The sequence below is a fragment of the Dysidea avara genome, chromosome 14 (genome assembly GCF_963678975.1).
Source record: "Dysidea avara chromosome 14, odDysAvar1.4, whole genome shotgun sequence".
Classification (NCBI taxonomy): Eukaryota; Metazoa; Porifera; class Demospongiae; order Dictyoceratida; family Dysideidae; genus Dysidea; species Dysidea avara.
Window position 1 is genome coordinate 3,707,317 of NC_089285.1, and position 24,104 is coordinate 3,731,420.

General features: G+C 37.1%; 3 long non-coding RNA genes across 9 annotated transcripts in view; 2 read left to right on the forward strand and 1 right to left on the reverse strand.

Moving 5' to 3' along the window:
• Positions 1–22,663, forward strand: part of LOC136244708 (uncharacterized) — a 39,742-nt gene extending 17,079 nt beyond the window's left edge. Inside the window, exon 3 of the long non-coding RNA XR_010695541.1 lies at positions 22,553–22,663. This is a non-coding gene — a long non-coding RNA (uncharacterized lncRNA). The remainder of the gene's footprint in view (positions 1–22,552) is intronic.
• Positions 6,763–12,675, reverse strand: LOC136244707 (uncharacterized). Of its 4 annotated transcripts, none has more exons than XR_010695538.1 (5): positions 9,954–12,675; positions 9,435–9,825; positions 8,021–8,511; positions 7,023–7,974; positions 6,763–6,976 (listed from the first exon to the last, which is right to left on the reverse strand). It is a non-coding gene; the product is annotated as an uncharacterized lncRNA (long non-coding RNA). The 4 variants fall into 4 exon arrangements; XR_010695540.1 differs by having other exon boundaries at positions 7,023–7,089; positions 7,212–7,974; positions 8,021–9,825; XR_010695539.1 differs by having other exon boundaries at positions 7,023–7,089; positions 7,208–7,974; positions 8,021–9,825.
• A 323-nt stretch (positions 22,664–22,986) lies between the features above and the next one.
• Positions 22,987–23,775, forward strand: LOC136244706 (uncharacterized). Of its 4 annotated transcripts, XR_010695536.1 has the most exons (6): positions 22,987–23,077; positions 23,134–23,248; positions 23,304–23,333; positions 23,379–23,414; positions 23,463–23,520; positions 23,573–23,775. It is a non-coding gene; the product is annotated as an uncharacterized lncRNA (long non-coding RNA). The 4 variants fall into 4 exon arrangements; XR_010695534.1 differs by having other exon boundaries at positions 23,134–23,333; XR_010695535.1 differs by having other exon boundaries at positions 23,304–23,414.
• Positions 23,776–24,104: the final 329 nt, after the last annotated feature.

The window sequence follows — 24,104 nt, forward strand, 5'->3', positions numbered from 1 at the left end:
TTTGTCATTGCCCCGAAACTACCAGCTCAAAGTGAGTGTTATTCTTTCTGGTGTACAATAAACGCTCGTGACTAGGCTCTTTTCAGTGATCCTTAAACACCCAGATAAGTCAAATTTTACCAGTGATGCTAAATGTGATGCCAAGAAACATACACTGGTATCAGTAATTAATCTATGTCTAGTCATAGAGCCATCTGGTAAGGCTAGTCTGGCTAGTTTTAGCAATTTACAATGTCATGCATGTGATCAATCGTTCTTTCCGAGTGATGTTGTTTTTGTAACATTTCTTACATACCCGTTGCATAAGTGTACTGTATGTACCCAATTATCCACATGATTGCTGTAACTTGTACAGTACAGTTATGCAGTTAATTGGTACAATATGGAAAATACAGCAATTTGATCCTCCCATGCAAAGTACAATATAGATATTATTTGATAATGGACCAATTCCAAAATGATGTCAATAAAAATTCTGTTAAAAATATCTCCAAACAACTTAGAGAACCTGGGTTCTTTGTCATTACTCCTTCTAGCCTTCTTCGCTGGTCGGCTACTGCATTCAGTCTCATCTGGTTCATCATTTTCAGGCTCAGCAGGTTGAGCAACATGATTTGACGATGTTACCATGTGCATACTGATTCTTGCATGATCAAAAATCTCTTCCTTGTGAGCATGAGTCAGAAATGGCAGTTCCTTGTACTGTGGGTCAAGAAAGATTGCAGCGTATAAAACATTGTCAAGGTCACCTCACTCACCTGCTCTATATTGTTGGACCAAATCATCCTTAATTTATCATTTTATTTATAGCATCAGCTTATGCTGTAGTAGCTTCAGCATCTAGGTTTGCTAGTTTCTTTGGGTGATTTATTGAAGTGCTCGACAAGCTTTTTACATCTGGCAGTAGTTTCACCTAATCCCTTTTTAATGCAACTGTCCAAAACAAAAAAAGATCCAATAAAAATGCAATAACATAAACATACAACTTATTACTTGGTTCCACAAGTGGCCATGTTTATGGATATAATGGAGGCCAAAGTCCTTCCCACCTGTAAACGTCAATCCCTATACATAGAAAAGTGTCAATCATTAATGACAGAGATAACCACAAACTTGCGCATTCCGGACCGCCATCCAGCCACCACGTTCCATCGGGCAACTGCACAGGGTAGGTAGCATCCTGTGGAGAGTATTCCTTCAAAATGATGTGTATCTCTCCTTCAGGAATTACATAGCCATGGCATTTTCCATCACCGTGATCGACAATGCCATTGCCACATAATTCTGTTCCACTGAAACCGCACTATTGTTGAACAATAGAAGAACACGTATTTATGCCTGCACGACACAATGTTACTATCTTGTCTATAGTTGATGTGTTGTCATTGTCATCCTTAATAAATGCAATTGGTAATGTTCCTTGCAAAGCAAAAGGTGGAGTCTTAATCTCAGCTAATTGTTGGCTTACATTACATGCAAGCAAGACCCCTCTTCTTCATTCGATGCATCACTGTATCCATAACACATTTTATATGATGGAAAAAAAAAACAGCTGGAGTAAGGATATCTAAAAATGATTATGAATATACTATATGGGGACGCAAAACCGATCATTGGTCACGGAAAATGATGCAGTCAAAAGGTTATCTTCCAAACATTGATTATAATACTCCCCAGTTTTATTTTCTGTTTTTATGTTCGTCTGATGACTAAAGAAATTCTGTAAAACATACTTGCAACAAGTGTATGTACTTGGTCTGCAGTTCACCTCTCTTATCTGAAAAGGTTGCCTTTAAAGTAATTTAATATTTTCAGACAAGTAAATGTAATCAGAATATTTCCTACTCCTATTCCAATTTGCAAGGGTACCTGGCAGACTAGCACATCTAAAATATGCACCTAACCAACAAACATCATAGATCATGCTACACATGTTCATGCCAAGAGAATTGCATACAATTTCAGTAAGAGAGATTAAATATACTTTCAGTTAAATATACTTTCTTTCAGTGTTATAGACATCATTCTCTCCACAAACGTAGCAGGTATTGTCAAGTTGTCGTGCAGTTTTTATCTTCCTCTGAAAAAAGATCAAAACATTGTCAGAATAGCTATCAAATGGGAAGGTTACAATCTCAGGAAAACAAATAACCTTCCCATGACTCAGGAAATTAACCACACGCCATAAATTTAGAATTCTTGGTTGACGTTTCTGATAGAGATGGACCGATACCACTTTTTACCGATATTTCTGATACCAGTATTTATACTGAAATTATTTGCCGATACCGATACTATACATTGAAGCCTAGACAAGTTTATTATAGAAATTTCATTGTTGTGATACATAGCTAGCTATTAAAATATCACAGTAATTGATTGATCTCAGTTCAATCAAGTTTTAAATATTCATTGTATAACAGCTAAACAGGATAAAAACATCATTGTGGATTACTAATTTCTTGATTTGAGGTAGTTTTCTTGTAAACTTATTGATAAGGCAATTAATTGCGTGGGCGGCCGATAATTGTGCAATGTTTGTTACAGCTTTTCAACCAAACCTTTTCATGAAAAGGCAAGCCAAGTAGTCATAAACTTATTTCTTGAGGAACAACTGCATTACCATTTAATTACAAAGGATTCACGTGCTCTAATATATTAGAATACACACGGAGCAGTTGTAGCAATACTTGAAAAGGGTAACAAAGGCTTTGTTTCGCTACTTTGTTAGCTCAACTAAGTTACTGATTAGCTCAACTAAGTTATTAGCTACTGGAAACTTAGCTAGAGATGGTTTAATAAAAGTGATGGGTGTCTACTGTGGTATCTGTACCTTGTATTACCGATACCGATACTGGTATCAGTATCGGTCCACCTTTAGTTTCTGATTAAGTGCCCTACGTACATTCCATTTCTGATCGCCTGCCCATTGCCTTTTACTACTGTTTCCTTTCAGTCACCGTTTGGCTGCAGGGTTTACAGAAGCTAATTCTTCCAATATTGCTACCTGTATAAAATCCATAGACTTTGGCGAGCCTTTAATACTAGCAGAGTGATGCTGTAACGTATAAAAATTCACCATCACTGGCCATCAGAGGTCACATCTGTGTTTTCCTGCTGTATCCAAGGTTGCCTCCTTAGTTACCTTTGTGCACCTTGTCACAATTTTTGCTGATAGCTATGTGACATGTTTTACTGAATAATTTTTTATTTAGTTGTAGTTAGCTTAGCTGTGTACACAGATAAGTAGTATAATTATACATACTGACTTGGCTATGTAGCACAGCTCCAAAAAAATACTGCTTGTGTGATCCTATTTCATAGATATTATTAATGTTATTTCAATCTCAGACAATTATATTGTACTGCTCAACATAACAGGTTAGTCTTGTCAATTCTATCATAGGCATTTTTAGCATGTTCTTGTTCACTTTCTGTATCTCACTTTCGCAAGACAAAAGAAAATCTTTGAAAGCTCAAACGGATTTCCTGTCTACCCAATACAATAATTTTTTAGATGCAATGAATGACAATGATGTTACAGATGACAATAACAGGTTTTGGTATGAATGACTATGAATAAAACAAACAGAGAAGTATGACCTATTATATCCATTCCCACCCTTCCCTGCTCCTACACTCTGAAATGATAATATACACACTCAGAGGTACAATTTTGTTTGTTGTAAAATATTTATTACTGAGTGAACATGTGGCACTAATTATACATGTCTTATAACTGTTGGCTGCACTGCCTACACAATACCAGAATATGGATCATTATATGTATAAACCATATACATTGATTGCATACTTAACACATTTCATGGGTCCAAGGGTGCAGTCTGGTTCTCCAGCTTGGGCTGATGATTCCACATGAGTTTGGTAGATGGAGACCACGAGCGGCCGATTCACCTCCAGGATCACGTGAAGTTGTCACGTGACTCGGCGCTGGGATATAACTCCGGCCTCTCCACCCTGGCACACACACGAGGTAGAAGCATCCGGCGCCGTTGTTCGGAAGAAACCGCACCTAGTTAACAGTCTATAATACTGGTCCTAGTGTTTACCATCAGAGTCATTCACACAGAGTGTGATTTTTAGGGTGACAACTAGCCCACCACAGTCAATAGACTAACACTGTCACATGTGTCACTAACATAGTCCTGGGTATCAACTCTTGTAAAGGTCACTGAATTGTGTGACCTTGAGAGTTGATTTCTGGCTAGCTATACTGAATTGTTGTGAAGTACCTTTTTTAACCTGCTGCATTTTTGATGCATGTTATTTGTCTCTTGCTGGTACAGGCTAATACAGGTGCTTTTTTCAACTTCAGTTAATTTTCTTGCATTAATAAATATAGTTACAGATATCAATTGTCTTTTAGTTGTACTGTGTCATTACGGATATTGGTTCAATGGCCAAAGATAATTCTTGCATCACTGCTATGTAGAGGCACAAAACTACATCAGCAATGATCAAGTGATAACTTATTGTGTACACACAACTTGTCCGTGATGTACTTAATGTACTCTTGGTATAGTCACCCTGCCATGATGCCTCATTATATGATCTTCAGGAACTTTAGTATAACTTCTATAACATCACAAAGTAAAGTGGCTAATCTGTTTTTGGATGATGAAGTGATTTCCTGACAACGAGTAGAAAAGTGTACTGTGGTCTTACTACAAGTTTACGCTTGACGGAATAAGTGCTTTTCATTGTGAGTTTTGAGTTTTATAGGGCACGTGTAATGTGCCACAGGAGGTAGGACAAGCCGACGTGAAGTGATGTACAGTACGAATGCACTTAAGTGACACTTGAAAGTAGTTCATGTGGTTACTGTACAGAATATCAATGAAGAGGTTCGACAAGGCTCGATAGATATTGGAGTTCTACTGTGTTTTTACTTTACGAAGGTGTTATTTCCTCACGAAAATACAAAACTGTTACGAAGAAATCAGCGTTCCGATATGATAACATGTGGCGTTCACCAATTCACCACAAACTGTCTTTGCATTTATCAAACAACTACAAACAATCGTCTGTGTTGGATATATCTCTATAGAGAGGTAGAGGGATCCATTTCTTTGAAATATTTTTTAGTAGCGATGAGGACCTTGCGTAATTCCATTACTAGTTCATGTGGGCTTGTCCTACCCCTCATGTGCCAACTAGTACCAAGGCATGGCAAAGTAGTTTAGCTGAGCTTTAGTCACTGAATTTCGTATTACATAATGTGTCTCATTGTCTGATTTTGAATAAAATGTAATAAATATTATGATATTTAGAATTATTGGAAGTTCGATTGGAAGACCATCAATAGAAGCTCTGAAGATAACGTTAGTGTTGAGTCAGTATAGCTAGTGAATGCATGGACATTGAAGTCTGTAGTGAGACTAAGATTAGTATCAAACCAGTTAAATGTTTCATAAAGATCGAGATTTTAATAGAACAGTCATAGCATGCAATAGAGAGAATAAGTGTTTATCTCCAGGAAGCTAATATGTACTTGGCATGGTGCTACATACATAGCAGTTGCTGTCCTTTGAATACCAATTGCTACAACTCAGAAGATCAATCAGAAACCATACATAAAACTTCATATATAATTATTTGCATAAGACAATAAAATGTCTATAGTATGCCCCCCAGACCCACTGCTCTAATATGCCTACTAACTCTGGACCAATTTCAAGCTATTGCTATTATTTGTATGTTGCAGTTGAGGTGACACTTTTCCCTTCTTTGCAAAAAGTTATGCTGTTAGAGTTGCCAGCTTACCTATGAGAATAATCCTATTGTATCACATGCACATATTGAAGTCAAAATAATTAAGGTTAAAGTTCTGCTTGTAGTGAGTGATGGATCATACATAGTCCAGTCATATCCATAATGATGGATGTCATCTTCCAAGATATGCTCAACATAAGTCAAGAAAAGATCTAGATCTAATGGCTTTGAGTAAAGAATGCTCTTCAACAGGGCTAGAGTTGTAGTTTGCTGAGTTAAAATAGACCCATCATTTGAAGCAGTGATTTTAGGATAACATACTTGGTGCCACAGACTGCCCCCTTGTGTGGAACTCTACTATACTTCGGGTATCTGGAGGCATGGTCAGATGAATTGTGATACCATTACATCTTATTTGCAGCTCTTCATCAACTAAAGGACAGGGTACACTAGCATTCTTTATAGCAGTCAGCATCATCTGATTTAGTCGAATAAGCTTTCTCCACATAGCAGCCAACGCTTCAGTTCTGGTATCTCCAACTCAGTAGAGTCTCTTACATTTAGCAAGGCACCAGGGGTATCCTCTGTCCTTAACACAGTAATGTCAGGCTGAGAAACAGTAGAACTGTTCATCAGTGATACAGTACCATGTAATCATACGAGGATGTATATAATCTTACCTTCATCTCCCACTTTAAAATCATCTTCTTCATCTTTCTTCTGTAACTCTTCTTCCTGATCTCCAGTATTAGACTTTTTTCCAATATGGAGGAAGGGGGAGAATTATCTGTTTTGCAAGTGTACCATAAATAGCTAGTTTGCTAAAGGGTTGTCAACACCCACACAAACTTCTAAATAGTGTGTGAGAGACCCCATATTTAAGTATATCTAAACATATTTCTGTATTATTTTAATAAATATTTCATGGATTTATAATTGGATTTCTCATGGTGTACGAGAGTCCCAAGACATTGGCTACCCCTCATAGCTTGCCCACCACACCCACTGAAATATGAAATACAGTGACTAAAAAAATCAAGTGAAACAAGAATGTACAATATGTTACAAAGACTTAAGTATTTATACAACAAAGTGCTCAAAAAGGAAACTTTATACACACTTTAGAATGATATTAAGTGAGCTATCAGGTCCATTACGCAGTGTTCATTATACAGTTTCAAGTGGGCTATGGTCCATTAGGAGGGACCAATCTTCATGACGTGGCTCCAAGTAATATCTTCTACTGTAAATGGCAAACTAACAACCACACTGACGGGTATAGTGGTTACCTGAAAGGAATGATATCCTGGTTACAGCATCAATCTACGAGTTGAAGCACAATGGCTGACAATCTCACTGTAAATGTACACTTGTTCACTTTTCTATTTAACCAACAGCACATGTGAGCATGCATATAGAACCCACAATACAATATTATACAATACTACAACAGTCAGGCACGTAAGGAATTTACCCACTCTCTCATCCATTATTGCCCTCTCCCAGCTGCTTCACGAGTTGGTCTCCTCAATATTGCAAGGTGGTTCTCATTCTGGCTATCTGAATTCGGGTGGCTTAGCCATTTCTTCAGTAGCTGTCACTTCAAGAGGATACAAACGTGCAAAAGTGCGGTTTGTCCACTGTACAAATGTTTGCAGAATGAATCAAACTACCTTTCCCCTTATCTACGACTCAATGATCGCTAGTTCCCAGTTCACCCCTGCTGAGATACCGTGAACCAACACAAATCACCAACATTTAATTGATCTATTCCAGAAGTGTTTGATGATGATTGTTATGATGATGAAATTGAATGTCTTTGTCAACATTTGAAGGATAATAGCAAATCACTTGGAAGAAGCGGATCCAATTGCATCGTGTCTGAACTTCGTACAAGAGTGATAATGAAAAACACTATACCCAAAAGAGCTCAGTGTCTTTGCATGGATTTAATAGAATACAGAGGCCACGGATACAGTGATCCTGGTCACAGCACCAAATGACCGGTATAGTGGTTACCTGAAAGGAATGATATCCTGGTTCGAAGTGCAATGGCTGATGTAATCTGACTGTGGACATACACATGTTAACTTTTCTATTTATCCAACAGCACATGTGAGCATATGTACAGACCCATAATACAACATTATACAATACTACAACAATCAGTCAATCACTGTCCGTGACACACACATCCTATTACAACTGCGACACCGAGCATGACACCTAGCGTAAATAAACCTGTAATGTTAAAACGTGATAATACTACATTATAATTTAATTTGACCTCCACTTAATCTTTCTTGAAGTTACTTGAGACATCTTTCGTTCTACCTTTATCCTCTAGCAAGATGTCTTGTCAGTTTGCTTGTAATGCTTTCATTGTATCCATTCTTTATATACCCAGGAAGTGTCTTTATATGGATATTTTAGGGTCTCGTATTCACATATTATTAAAAATAGAATTTAGAGTAATTGTGGCATTTAGACATATTTGATAGGGCTATAATTAGAAGTAGTACTAAAAGTGCAATAGGTGACCAAATTTGAACAGTCTGGAAGAGCCCCACAAAAAGGTGTCCCTGAGTACTTCTAAAATACGTTTATAAGTATGAGAGGAAGTAAAACGAAAGAATAAATTCATGAATTATTTTTAAATCCACAATATTGGTAGTAGCTGTAAATAATACAATCTTAATAAGATAGGTAATTAACACGCACCTTAGTGACTTCTTTGATGGCAGATCTCACATTCTGCACTTCTGTAATTTCATCGACCTATGTTAAATATGAACATGCAATAATAACACAAGATACTTCATGTTGTACTTAATTACAAGCAACTAATCCAGGAAGCTATAGATTGCTTTACCAGGGCTGCATTGCTGCTCGTAAATCATACAGGTGTTTTCCAGTATTTGTACATAATGTTGCGTTTTCCAGTATTTGTACATAATGTTGCAGCTTTGCAAGTCTAATATCCAGTTCAACCTTTTGGCACTTATTTCCTGGCCAAGCACAGCGTAGCTGTCTGCCCAGTAATAAACAGCAAATTATTTTTAAAAACTCACAATTCATCCTTGCCATTATTGGCCTGCAGTATATATCCCTATTGATACGGCCACAATGAAAAGGATCAAAGAGTAAGCGATGATGATGGCTTCTAATGTCATCATGCACTGATGACCAACAGTAGCTATATGAAACTGAAATGGTCATTGCCCACTATATATAACTAGGTAGCTAGTTGAGGTTGCTTTGAAGTGCCGCACAACACACACGACAGGTACTTGTGTATTGCTATTGTGTCTATCATTATATCCCGTTTCTTAAGGTTGGCTTTCCCTTCAGATCTTGGTTGCAAACTATGCATGTTTGTCTGCAAGTAAATAGTACATGACCCTTACAGGCCCATTGTGGAGTCATGAACCAATGGCACAACTTCTTTTCCTAGCTACATTAAATCCCTTGAGTATTTCTAGGAGCCAGTAAGAGCATAAACACTCAATTGGTAACTTGCTGTGTATACACAACTTGTACAAAATGTAGTATTTCAGGTACATAGTTTAACCTTCATTGATGCCTCATGTGATCTTTCAGGGTCTCCCCTTGACTTTACTGAAATCACACAAAGTAAGGTACATCCAACCTTGTACTAAAAGTGTCCTACTATTGAGAAAAAAATATGACAGTTTTCTTACCTTTGACTCATCATTCACATTGTTCTTCTGCTGAGCATCATATGTGTGGATGTTGCTCCGAGTTTGTTCTCTATAAATGCAGTAGGCAGTTACTATTCTATATAGTAACTCATCCGTTCTGTTTCAGAATTTCAGTACCAAAAATCAAGTATTGCTTTGTTTGTAAAAGTATCTTTAGTTAGTTGAACGGTTTGCTCGAAGGTTTCCTTAATTTGCAGTAAATCGGACATTACATAATCTAATTTTGATTCGATATCTTCTAATTGCCTTTTCAGTGGATTATCCGCATCTGCAGCATTGTCACTCCATTTGGAAGGGCAAGATCAAAACTCCATCCTCATCTTACTAACCATTTATGATTCAAAGGTTGTTGAGTTAGTCAGAACTCAGCCTGTAATATTGTTTAAACAATTCAAGTAAAGGACTAGTATAAAAACAAATTTACACTGTGATGACATGAAGATGTGTCCTGGGAATTACAGTAAAACTGTTTTCAATATTTATGCTCATAAATATTACCTGTCTCTTGCTGGTACTGGTCCCATAGTTGTTGAGGACCAACTGCTTCTGATAATTCCATCATCATGTCTGTGTAAAGACACAACTACAACAGCAACCACAAATTGATAACTTATGGTGTGAAGTCAACTTATTTACAATATGGTACACATATTCTTTAGGATATTTTAAACATCCTCTATGCATTCTCATCAAATGGTATTTTAAAGAATTTCTGCTTTTAATTGTTTATTTTGTAAATTGGACAGATTCCAACATGTTGGAAAAGCCCAACACCATGATCTGACTTGTTGGAAATGATGTGTTTGCTTGTCAGCCATGTCTAAAGTTGTGTACTTTGTAAATTGGACTGATTTACAAAACATGTCCGACAAGCAAACATTACTAATCACATCATTTCCAGCCAGACTAATTAACAAAAGAAACAACTTCCGTTCGATGCATCACCGTATCCAATGCAATAGCCTGTCCCTTAAATATTCCTGGTGCTAGCTTCATATGTTGCTGCCACTGGTTCTTCAATCAGCTGTTGATAATGCAGCTAGGCAACTTGATCCTTCTGTTGGTCAATAAGAGAATTTAGGTAGCACTGGTCTATCTATTACCATTGTATTGGCTGTCCTCAAATTGTAAATGAGTTTTGGCAATCTATGGTATGTATTGCATCACTCATGGGAGAGTTATATATATATATATATATATACAGGGTACCTGTACTATATTCATAATCATTTTTGTATTTAATTTAAAAAAAAATCCTTTTTCTAGCTGTTTTGTTCCATGATGAAATAATTCGTGACTAAAGAAATTCTGTAAAATAGTGTATACCTTTCACCCAAAGCCTATTCAAATGGAATATGTATATGTATATACATGTAATAGGAAAAGAAGCGTGCCAAGTCTTACGGTGTTCAAAATAGCCTTTGCCGGTGTAGAAGACTTGGCCACAGTTCTAAATTACCAGTATCAATTTTTAAACAATGTTTACATAGCTACTACTTTCAATTACCTCCATAGGGCATATCAGTTGGCCTTTATACGCTCACAAAATCTCAAGCAATGATTGCATTCTTGTATATCAGACCTTAGTTGGACCTACATCTTAATATTTAAATCAAATGTTGACTCTTCCACTACTGTGTACATTGGTTCCAACATTGTGCTCAATCAGTCTCATTTACGATCTCAGATCTTAGTATATCTGTTGATAATTTATAATGGTTGATAGTTTGACTAACATTTGAACCCTGTGTGCACCTCTTTTATATTGACGTAGAGGCACATTAATTTCCCCTAATTATTTTTATAAAAGCATCTATGGATGGACTCACCAAACTGTACAAGTTAACTAATAAGTAAGCTCTATTCATTTCTTTAACATCATGTACAGACAGTGAAGGGAGACTGACGGCCTAGTGATGATCATGCACAACGCAATTGGTTGCATTCAAGTATATATTCCTTTTTTAAGTTTCACTTGCATGTACCTCGAATAGTCCATCATGGTTACCATTTGGGAAAGTATACTGGAAATATTTGGTTCAGTATCCTGACTGAATAGTATGTTTGACTTGTTGCTAAAAAAAAAATTTAAACGTGTTGAATAATTTTGAATGACGAAACGTTAGCTTATAATTTAATACTTCTTCACCATTTTGATGGTCTCCTGGCTTCCTTCTGCCATATTTCACAACAAGTATTGTGTTCTGCAAGCTTTAGTGAGCCTTTAATACTAGCAGAGTGATGCATTAATGTATTAGAATTTACAGGCCACCAGAGTCCATATCTGTGTTTTCCTGCTGTATCCAATATGTTCTGGAACTTGTGTATTCCAAGGTTGCCTCCTTAGTTACCTTGTTATTTGAATCCTAGACAATTATATTGTATTGCAAACACAATTCATCATAACAGGTTGTCATTAACATTTCTTTAATTCCTTTATTGCTTCTTCACTTAAAAATTATGCTGGCACTAGAGACTCAAGCCCAATAGCTAGCTAGTAGCTACAAAAATTTTCATCAAATAGTGCAATCTTAATTCCTGTTTCTATCTTTTGTTGTTCCTTACTAAGCTTGTCTATCTCCGAAAATTGCATAGTTTGAAAAGATATCCTTGGTGCTGCTTTCCCTCAATTGATGCACAAATACTGAGCATGATCCTTGGTAAAAATCCCCCTGTCTGTGTTTGATCCTCTGTCTGTCTTGCTTCTTAATAAGCGAAGAAGGACAATTGTTGGAGACAGACTGTATCTTACCTTTTGTTACCTATGTTTTTCCATTGAAAATGTCATTTCCCACTACATGCTGTATTAGGTAACCTGTAATATGCAGTTGCAATCATATATAAAACAGTGTCATGCAGTCACTATCTGGAGTTCATCATTTCGTAGTTATACTATGTTGAGGTCAACTGATCGGATGATTGCTTGCATTATCTTGTTTATAACCTTATGTACAATGTTAATGCTCTCAACTTTATGGATCATCTCAGTGACATTGAGGCATCCATACTAATAAACATTTAAATACTCACATACGTCAACTAAACATCTCCTTACAGGATAAAGCAGAGTAAGAGCCAACTTGGAAGTGGCAAGATGTAACTGCCTAATATGATGTGTATTGTATCAGTTGTAGCTATCCTTCTGTATGAAACAATATTATTGCTCTATAGTGACATGGTTAACCTAAAGTATAATATAGATACTAGTCACACCGGAATATGCAGTGATACAAACTCCAGATAATTTATAGCAAGACATCATTTTACTGCCTAGACGGCTCTGCATAGTGATGGAACTTCGGAGAAACATGTTCTCACATGTCAATAAATTCCCAGTTTCTTCGCCTTCACGCTAGAAAACTACGGTTGCAGCTCACACTAATACTGCACTTTTCCTCTCAGTCTTTAAACTTCCTTTGCCATGTCACAATAAAGTGCCATACAGCTTATCATTCTGGTGACTCTGACTTCTGTCAGGCTCTTGGCATGGGGTTATCAGTCTTGTATAACTATAAACACTGGAAAAAAAACCATAAATGACAACTACCTGTAAAATGTATTGCTGTTACTTGTACTCTCCATGAGCTACTAGTGGCTTGGCTCCAGGTAGCTACATCCAGAACTTCCCTTGATGCGGCAGATAGTCATCAAGTATGTAAATCATTTTTCCCAGAGTATAGCTATAAGTATATTAGTTCTTTCAAGTGTATAAAATTCAAGCAAGAAGTTTTGCAAGACACATTTTCTTGCAAGATTTTAACTACTCTTGCAAGATTTAGACAAGAAATTCTTGGAATATACTTTCTTGCAAGAACTTGCAGGTTCTTGCAAGATGTTTCTACTGGGATACACCAACGTGACAACTGGTGAGGTTCTGCACTAACCCCTGGTGAGCCTATGCAATACTAAAATAATAATTCCAGTGACAGATAACACAATGGTGGTAACACAATGGTGGTATATTGTAACAAGTGGCATCAATAGCTAGTGCTGGTGTGGCAATGGCAGAGTATGCAAGCCAGGTGAGCCAGTTAGATAAAATAAGAGACAGCCAAGCCAGCAAGCTGGTAAAGGGAAAATGCACAATACAAGCGAGAGTGGTGAACCTTCCTGTTGGTGTCAAGCATGGCTGATTTTGTGGTGTGCATTATATGGAATAAGTCACCGGCACGAAATTGGTTATGCATTATACATTTGTACCTTTGTTCAATGGTGATTCTATCACCAGTTAGCACAAAGCATTAACTTCATATGTTTCGATATAGGATTGATGCAACTCGTCACCATCTGTCGCTTACAACATCTGTTAACAAGAGCATGTCAGGGTATTATTGTACACCAGAAAGAATGACACTCACTTTGAGCTGGTAGTTTCGGGGCAATGACAAAACACTGCCCAGTGACACCAGCACAGTTCCCTGCTATATCGATGCATTCAAGGTATGCACATTGCTTTAGTATAAGAAATAAACATTTCTCAGTAACATTAAGAGATTTCTGAAGTCTTAGCCATTTTAGGTGGACACATCGCAATGTCAACATTTCTGGCTCTTCAGTCTGCTCTTCAAACTCAGCCTGCAGTTGGTTTATGTGTATGTGATACTTTTGCAGGTTACAAGGTTTGTTAACCTGCAAGATCTTAGCAGTCGGTAGAAAAGTACATTGTTTTGCTAAAGTAGTACAATGAAGTGCACATTTGTATGTGTTCTGTTATGTCAGTAATGATAGATATCTAAGTCATAGAATGCATTAAATTACTCACTCCACTATCACAAAATAGCTTCCTAATCGCTGAAATTTGCTTGTCCTGTTGAATAAATTATTCAATTAAAGGAAACAACACACCTTTTTAACACCATTTTATATTCTTGTAAAATTGGTACTTTACAATGATACAAACCAACTACAAAGATAATGATATATAAATTACAAAATTATCAGGATGTTTCTTAACCTGTATGACTTTCAGTCACAGTTTTGTGTTTTCATGAAGAAATATAAGCTTGTCCGCATTTTCTGGAAGTAAACTACATGAAATCTTGCTCCATGATGCTGATAGCATTCTCTAATAGTGGTCCTAGTGTTCACCATCAGAGTCATTCACACACACAGTGATTTTGAGGGTGACAACTAGCCCACCACAGTCAATAGACTAACACTGTCACATGTGTCACTAACATAGTCCTGGGTATCAACTCTTGTAAAGGTCACTGAATTGTGTGACCTTGAGAGTTGATGTCTGGCTAGCTATGCTGAATTGTTGCTACCTCCGATAGCTACAGAAACGATTCTGTATTATTTATATGTCTAACAATTAATGAATACTTGCTCCATTGATTATTGGGGATAATTGCACTCATTGCTAAAGAGAAATGAACTAAATGTTGTCAATGTTAATGTGATAAGGAGATATCTTGTTCTCTATATCTTCAAATGCAAACCTTTGTGTATACATATGCATGCTCTATAGTTCCACATCTGTCTGGAAGTGTAGTGAATTTTGCCAGTAATTCCTTGTTCAATGATGAAAAAAGTACACCTTGGAGATTAACTTTCGGTACACTTTAATTGTTTCTCAAAAATGCATTAATTTCCTTTACATCACTTGGATCATCCACTACAAGTCCAAGTGTAGTTGACGTGAACTGTACTGTTTTTGTGTCACTTATTCCAGTCAAGAAATGGTTGTCTTATATCCCAAGCATTGGGAGAGCTGCCTTCGTTGCAAGGGATTTGCTGTGCAAAACGTTATCATTGCAACAACATATATAGCTGGAACATTGTATTCTCCATCATTGAACAAGCTTTTGTAGTTAACTAACATGACTAGTGCTCCCAATGATAGGACTGCAGCTGGATAATTGTCTTCGTACATGTCTTGTAATTGTGCCATTAACTAAAGGCTCTTTCTCTCACACAAGGAGTCTTATTTGTTTGCAATGTTTGCTATAAAACTATTATATTAAGTGTGTTGAGTTTCCAGGCAAACTTACATCCTGGGGAAGTGAGGTATGCATGGTATACAGGCCATAATGGCATTTGCAGAATGGCTCTGTCATTACTTTGAGTCCCTGGGCATTATATCAATTGAAACTTTCTTTGCTCCACCAATAGCAATACCTTATTTAGGCTATAGAGTTGCTTGTAAACAAAAAAAAAACATTGAGACTAGGACTTTTGCAAACTACTAGAGACTGTTACAATGAAAAGTACTTGCCTGTAAGCATGCAAGTAAAACATTTCATCTGTTATATTTAGCCAACTGATAAACTTTTTTAGCCAGAGCAACATGCACATTGCAAGTGAGATACTACTTGAAGTCTGCTATACGAATACAGAGTTAGGGTTGTTAATCATGTTTCCCAATTTTAACAGTGTCTAGTTATGGTTAGGTCCAAACCAAAGTGTTTCCTGTAATTTCCTGTGATTATTATATACTGTAATACACAAATTATTACCATGAATTAGATATTTATAAGTTGCCACTGTTGAATATAAAATATTCAATATATAGTTGATCAAAACATTGATTAGAATAAAAACTCTGAAACAGTAATTGTAACTTTGTTGTGGTGACTGAGCAATGGACTATCAATTATGATAAACTGGATGACTAGGAGGCTATCAGCTAGTACCGTAGACGTATTCTCAGTATCAAAATAATAGTTCTAAATATTAGGGCATGTAGCGTCTACTGTCATTATCAAATCATCCCCACAATTAGGAGTGGACACAGTGTGTGATAACCAAGATGTGACTCTGATGTGTCATACTCACCTTTAAAGCACTTAATTTTTAATTTCCAACATGTTGGAAATGTTCCTTTACATCTAGGTTTAGTTTTGATACATTTCATTGTCATTGAAATGTTTCTAACGGAAGGATGCCACAAAGGCCAATGCCATGTTTCTTGTAATGATTACAGTTAGGCCACGTAAAAAGTAATGTTAAATAGTTTACATGACAATGACCCTACTTACAAAACCGTGACAATGTCTTCTATGTCATCCAGAAAGTATTTGACATTTTATGAATTTTGGAATAGCAAAAATACAATGTATTCAATGCAGAAGTTTGTAAATGAGGATGGCCACCCAGCCATTACGCTCAGTTGGGTAGTGATACATCAGGTGTTGAATGTGTTCTTCCCCATCATTAAGTGCATGTCCATGACATTTTTGTGCATGATCAACAACACCACTGCCACTTAATCCATCCCACACAAACCACACTATAAGGAGAAATACATTAGTTAATGGCAAATAACATTACCTTTGTCCCCATTATTCAGAGTAAACTCTACAGAGTCGAGTTATTTATATTGACTGAAATGCCACTAAATTCAATCCTTTTCAAAGAATTTCCTTGGGGGGGAGAGGGCATGCTCCAGACCCCCCTAGTTTTAGCAATCTCTGCATGCTGGGTGATGACAGAGGTGAGACTAATGGGTCGATAGTTTTCAGGAGAATGGCGATCATCTTTCTTAAATATAGGTTATAAGCTGTGTCTTCACCCTCTGCAGCCAATGAGTCACCGGTTAGTGCTCTATATATGAAGTATACTTTTAGGAATTGTTACAAACAACTTGTAACAATCAAGAAATTCTCTTCTCATTGTCTAGTTGAGTATATATCCTGTGTATTTAGTTATTAAACAAGCCAATCTTGTTTGATCACAACATTGAGGTGAAACTTTCTAGACAAAAGACACCACTCCTAGATAGTTGCCGTTAGGAAAACAATGCATCAACCAAGAATGGCAATGAAATCCCATCTCTCCAATGCACCTTGATTTTTTACTAGGCAGCCAGCTCAGCTGATTTGCCTAGGATGTAGCACAATTTAATTTATTTAATCAATCTAGTGTGGTGTGGTGATGGGTAATAAGATGCAGTCTCAAGCAATTTTTTTTTTGGGTGATAGCTGTAGTTAGTACGTGATCAGGTGTCTTCAAAATATTTCATTGAGAGTTATATAACTTATTCAATTGCACAAAGTTACCATGCAACTTTTCCTCTGTTAATGTATTTCGATAAAGTGAATTACTGACTGTATAGTTCAGAAGAATACATTTGCATTTTCTGAGTATAATAATTTAGGTCACCTTTTGATGAAGCAATGAACAAGTATTCTGTCATGTTGTAGTACATCATCTCTCATTTAGTTCAGTAAATCTTAAATTCATCCTCCACCTGGTATCAGTTACTGGTCCTAATGATCCTCATCTTGTTTTTTCTCTGTGACTCCTTGGTCAATTGTAATAAAGGTCACTTCAAAATTGTGCAAAATTCCTCATTGCAGCATCAGTAACATAAGGAACATAAGTTAAGTGTCGCAAATAGTCGCAATAACACCCCAAGACTTCTTGTCATCATCAATGCCATACTAGATGTAATGGTTAATTGGAATGTGTAATGAAGGTATAATATAAGAATTTGAAATGCAACTAAGAGGCAAAGAAACACTAGTAATCAAGTATCTACCAGATCTGCTAGACTGTGATCTGTTGGATTGTGATGCATGTCTCGTGGTCTTTAGTCTCTTTAACGTCCACCTCCCTCCCTCCTGCCTCATCTTTTTTGTCATCATCATCATCTGACCGTAGCATATGAGGTGGAATTTCTGGTGCTGCATTTCTTGGCCTGTTTCTTGTAGGCTAAGGTTGTACAGGATGTTTGTTTACATGAAAGTGTCGTTTTGTGTATCAAGTTATAATCAGCATGCACTCAAGAATCATACCAACAGGATGTTAAGATGCTTAGGCATTTCTGGATTTGCTGCTATAGAATTACACATAGCAAGTGAAATGTTAATGGCAAGATTTTGAATCACAGTACTGGTTAGTGTGGTGTATACTGATGTGTTCTGATGTTGGGGCTAATGTGTCTGACGTTTGTCAGCAATTCTGTGTACAAGTATCACCAACAACAAGCAGTTTGACTGCTTCTGCTGGGATGCTAGGCATTGGCCATGCCAGTTTCTCACATACATTGGTATGTACAATGCATGCATCATGGACTTGCCATTGTCCTCCTTTGTGTCCAATTTCTTTAGCTGACGGCTTGAGGTGTTGATTTGCAGCAGCAAGTGATGGCTTCCGTACGTTTGTAATGGATCTTTCTCTTTTTGCAGTACCTGGATTGATTGCAGAGACACTTAGTGGCAGATCTAGGGGGGCATAGGGGCACATGCTCCCCGCTAAGAATATTTTGTAAATGAAGTGCACGTGATCTTACGCAGTTTTGACACTACTACAAGTAATAATTCTTGGTATCTTATTCTTGGTATCTTTTCTTTCATCGTACCAATGCACTTGAATATTACACAATGGGTAGTCACTACATTATCTGTTTGATCATTGCATACAGTTTGCCTTAATTCATCACAGGTAAATGTACTTTTCTTCATGTCGAACGTATCATCAAGTGGTACTTCTTTTGTTAATCTTTGAAGCAATAATAAAATTTGAATTTGCACTCATCATGTAAAAAGTATACCAATGTCAGTTCAGCTATTTATATGTACAGTGTTAGCAGTGAAATTTCATATTTACTTGGTAGTGGGCATGATCATCACCAATGCTATTATCGCTATCGACATCAGACTCAGTACCATATAATTCAGCGTCAAGCTCAGTGTCATTTGGCTCATCCCATGCAGTTCCACATTACAAATACTTGTTGCACATCACTGATAAGTGATAGTTATGCAAGTAACACAACACTATATGTGGCCAATTGCAACATGCCTCGCTTTCTTTAGTACTCCAAACCCTCCATTTTCTGCATAAAATTATTTTATTGTAGACAGTACATGTGAATACCTACGCCATGTAACTTTGAATCCAATTTTTCTTTTCACGGCATTTCTTTATTGGTTTTCCACGCTCAACATCTTTCACTTCAATAGTGATTTTGAAATTGTAAAATCCCAGTTATTAATTTACACTTTATCAATAGTGCTGGAATACTTGTGGTAGTGTCAGCCACAGTAGACTTCTCCATTATAAAATGTTAATGTTTCTATCCATGCATTTCCCCACTGATGAAGTGGAACCGTCTGCCATTATTACAATTGGATATATAGTTCATATCAGTACACACTTCACAAAACCCGAGTCAAAATCTCTTGAAACTATGGTTATTTACTGATTTCTTCATTCTCAGTGCTACTAGTCACGAAATCTCCTCATTCAAACTGTTGCTGTCACTACTACTGCTAACTTTGCTGGAACTGCTAATCTCATCATTATAAATCATTACATCATTGCTGCTGGTTACTGTAGCTGCTGTAGTGCCATCTTCTAATCATTCACCAAAAATTTCACCTGAACTAGAGCATGAGTTTTGCTCTGCTTTATTTATAGGCTAAAAATTCATCAAGAAAATCTCTCAGTCTCTCATGTTAAAAATCTCTCAGGCTTTAATATTAAAATCTCTCAGCATGAAAGTTCTCGTCGTCAGGAATTGTAAAATAAAATTTAATGGTGCTAAGGAAATTACAATTAAGCTTGCGTAATTTCTGCCATTAATTTAAACACTTGATGTCTTATGCAGTGCTACCACACTGATTTTATCCCTCGATACAAATATTGCCTGCCCAGTAATAATAAACAAATAAATGTAGGCAGTGTATCATTACTGACTACACCCAAACCTAGTCACATGAGCCTGATTGAATAGGCTGTGTGCATTTGTAGCTGAATTGCAGCGATGACAACTTTGCTATTAGTTATACTTTATGGGTCATACAGTTGTTTTACACTGGGATATCTATTTTCAAACAGTTGAGTGGACAAGTATGTATTGAAGGTTTGATTACCGGAAAATTTTACCCTATATCATGCTCACCTAGATGGTTAGAGATGTCACAACTAAACCAAACTTTGTATGTGACTTCTTTGTTGATGGATGATTACTACTGTGGTGTGAGGAAGTTTGGGCTATCAATCATTTGGTGTCCGGTGATGAAAACCCATTTTTGGAGCCTAAAATCGTGCTCAAATGATGCAACAACAAGAAATCTACCTCACCAATCAAACTACCAATGCTTTTAGGTGAAGGTTTACTCACAGTGGAAGGTTGAACTCCAGTATTGCGATAAAGGATCAAGGCCTCTGAGAGTTACAGCTCGTAATGTCAGATTTTGTAGATATGATTTTTACCCCAACATGTAACAGCAAATTATTTTGAAGAAGTTGAATTTTTACATTGGAAACCCTAACTACCAGCGGCCCAATGGGAAAGAAAAACTGGTTTTTCCCACTCTTGGGTATATCATATGCCCTTGCTCGCTTAGCCAATGGGTCGGGAAAAGAGAATGAACCATGGATGAAAAATCATGCGGCTAGCTACACTCAGAAAGAAAAGAAAATCTTTAAGGTTACGGGATACTGAGCAACTGTCAAACAAAAATTTTATTACGTAATTAAGGCGGGCTTGGTGTTGTTGTGTTGCGTATCAGCTGGTAACAGGCTTAAATTGTTGGGAGAATCATAGCGTGCTGACTGGACAGGTACAAGGGACAGGTACAAGGTACAAGAAAACACACGTAACAGTACAAGATAACATAGAAACAACACACTGAGCAACTGTAAGCGCATGCGTAGTTTTGCTGACTAATGGCGATATTTTCCTGAACCAAAAATCAAAACTAGTTGTAACATTTTGTATAAACAGACTACTAGTTTGGCTTCTTGTCTAGGTCCTGATGGAGCCATTTGTTAGAAATAATGTTAGTGCTTGTGATATCAATTAAAAATTATTTTGTGACCACAGTGTCTTGCTTTAGGCCATATTGTAGTCATATTTCAGTAACTATACACATTATTCACAAATCCTCTTGTCAGTCCCTCACAAGTGATGTTCTTCAAATCTTAATTGTTAGTAAGTTCTCATGTTTCTTCATTGGTCTGATTTTTGGTTCATAGTTTTCACTGATTGGCATGGGGACAACTCATGTTTCCATAACAACATTTGAATTCCATGTCAATTAATGAGAAGTCAAGAATATTCTTGACAAATATTTGATAACAATGCATAAGAAAAATCAACCCCTAATCATGAAAAATGATTGATAGTGTACATGTGGGGTTTACAGTATCCCGTAACCTTAAGTAACATGCTGCCACAAACAGTGTCATGTTATCATGTTACAGTCTCAGTGGACATGGCAGACTTAAATGCTACAGATCGTATATTAGTTATAATTATTTTCAGTTTGTATGAATTTGGTTAGACAACATGAATTCCTAGTCTAATTTGTGGGCCACTCTTTACAAACTTTAGCCAGAGAGATTCTTTGTGATGTACAAAATATCAGTAAATTTGATTCAAGGTGCAAACGTTAGCAGATTCTTGATGGTAGATATTCAGTAGTGGCCCAACACTGCTATCACATAGTAAAACATCTGTTTTCTTGCTGACCCAATGACAAAACAGTGCTCTGGCTGTAGACTAGTTGCTCACCGCTAATCTGTATATGGCAGCATACTTTTTCTGTTGTCTAAAGTGGCATGGCCACAGCATAGAATCTGGGCTGGCCTGATTTCTGTGGTGTAAGTCAGTCTGGTAGTGCTCACCCCTTCAAAAAGAACAACAGAAGCTTGCACACACGTAGTAGTAAGCGTGGGATTGCTTGAGTGTGGGATTGTAAGGGGTCATTCTTTACATGTACTCATAAAACTGTTGACACGCTTTACTTACCAGTTCTACTCGTCTGGTCTCTTGCGTGGGCAGTCTGTGGGAGCTGGTGCAATGTATTGAGACCCATCTGTGTCAGACAAGTCCCATACAAATTATTGTGATATTCCTGTAGTGTGCTTTAAATCTCTGTACCATGTTATTATAAAGTGCTCAGCTAGTTATTAATATAATACCTATGGTTACAGACAAAAGTGTAACTGTTGCATCTTTGTCTCATCTCTCTTGGGTGTGGTGCATGTGATTGGCCATCCCAAGACAACATGTGGCCATGTATACCCCTTAGCTTTGTGTGCTAATAGTATTGGCAAGAATAAATAATAATTTACTGTAGGTATTGGTATGAATTTTACTTGTGTATACCATGTCTTGTGTACAATATCCTCTACTTATATAGCTGCATGTGGGTATCAAGAATGCCAAACGATGACACAGGCAATTTTAACTCTTAGGAAGGACGTTGGCGAGCTGTGAAGTCAGATGACCAACACTAAATTGCAGTAAGGGAAAGTCTATGCAGTGAGCCATTACCAATCAGTGCTATTATCACAATTTTTTTATTTACAACAACTTCATAGGTTTTTTGACTGTTATATTCAACTGCTTGCTAACGAATTTACTCAAGATGAGAAGGAAAGCTGATGACTATTTTCTTAAGTTGTAATTTTGTCTTTTATTCATATATCTCTAATTCTGTTCACAGAGCAGTACATTGACACTATGACACGAGCGTTTGCAGCGTCCACCGTGAAGGAGTGAGTGAATCGCACAAACAGTTAAAAAAGAGGTGCACATAAACTCCAGATAGTCAGATACTGTAATATACAAGCTGAAATACATGCAGGACATCGACCCAAGAGAAGAGGGACGATGAAAGTGATCAGGTGTTACATGTCCTACTAACCACTGTGGAGATCTGACAGTATGTGTATATGTGTACCCTATAATAATTGGTGACTGTGCACTTATGCAATATAGACTTTGGACTGCCTACATTTTTGAAATGCTGGAACTTTGAATAAAGCATTGAAGGAAAGTGGATATTGTCTACTCCTTTGTAAACTCTGTATGACGTACCTACTTGGGTGATTCAGTAAGTTATTTATGCTGCATTGACCCTATGATTCTAGCAATCTTGAATCTTCAAGGTGCACAAGGGCTGAATATAACAGCGCGTGGTACGTGGCATGCAAGATGTGGGTCACATGTATGTTTTTATATAGAGCACTCCAGGAGCAGTTAGTTTGAGAGATACAGATGTGAGTAGGGTTATACTGTATGGTTTTGCTAGTTTTTATCTCATGCAGTCCCATCATCAATGACTCCACAAGTTCAATGCACCTACTCACCTTGAAACTGGCATTGGTAAGTATATTTACAACATGCGAAATATGAACATTAATGTTAACTATTACAGATGAAGAAATGATGTGATTGTTCTCAGTATGAAGAAAGCAAGGATTGGCTAGTGTTGTGGGTTCTTTCTACACAGCTCAGTGATGATCAGGCAGAACTGTTATAACTGAAAACTCATTGACTATGAGGTTGTTTTACCATTTTTTTCAGTTCATTATTGTACAACAGTACTTTGTTTTGCTCATGTGAAATAGCAACAATAGATCGAAAGCGACGTCATTAATTAAAAGGGTATTTCGGAAGGGATATGGGCCGTCTTGAGGGCAAGGCGTGGGTCTAGCAGAATCGTATACAGCTGTATAGAGGATAGTATGCAGTCGTATTGAGGTATATGTGTGTGACTAGGTCTATAATACGATTATACTCGTGACATATACAGAGGTGCCATCAAAGTTAAGAGTCCAGGTTAGGGATAGACTGACCACATACGTTTGGATTGACGCTACACGTATATAATCAGGCTTCGTTTATATACGTGTTGTAGACTCTGCTATACTGATTAGTCTGTGCATCTTGTTGCACTGTGTAAGACA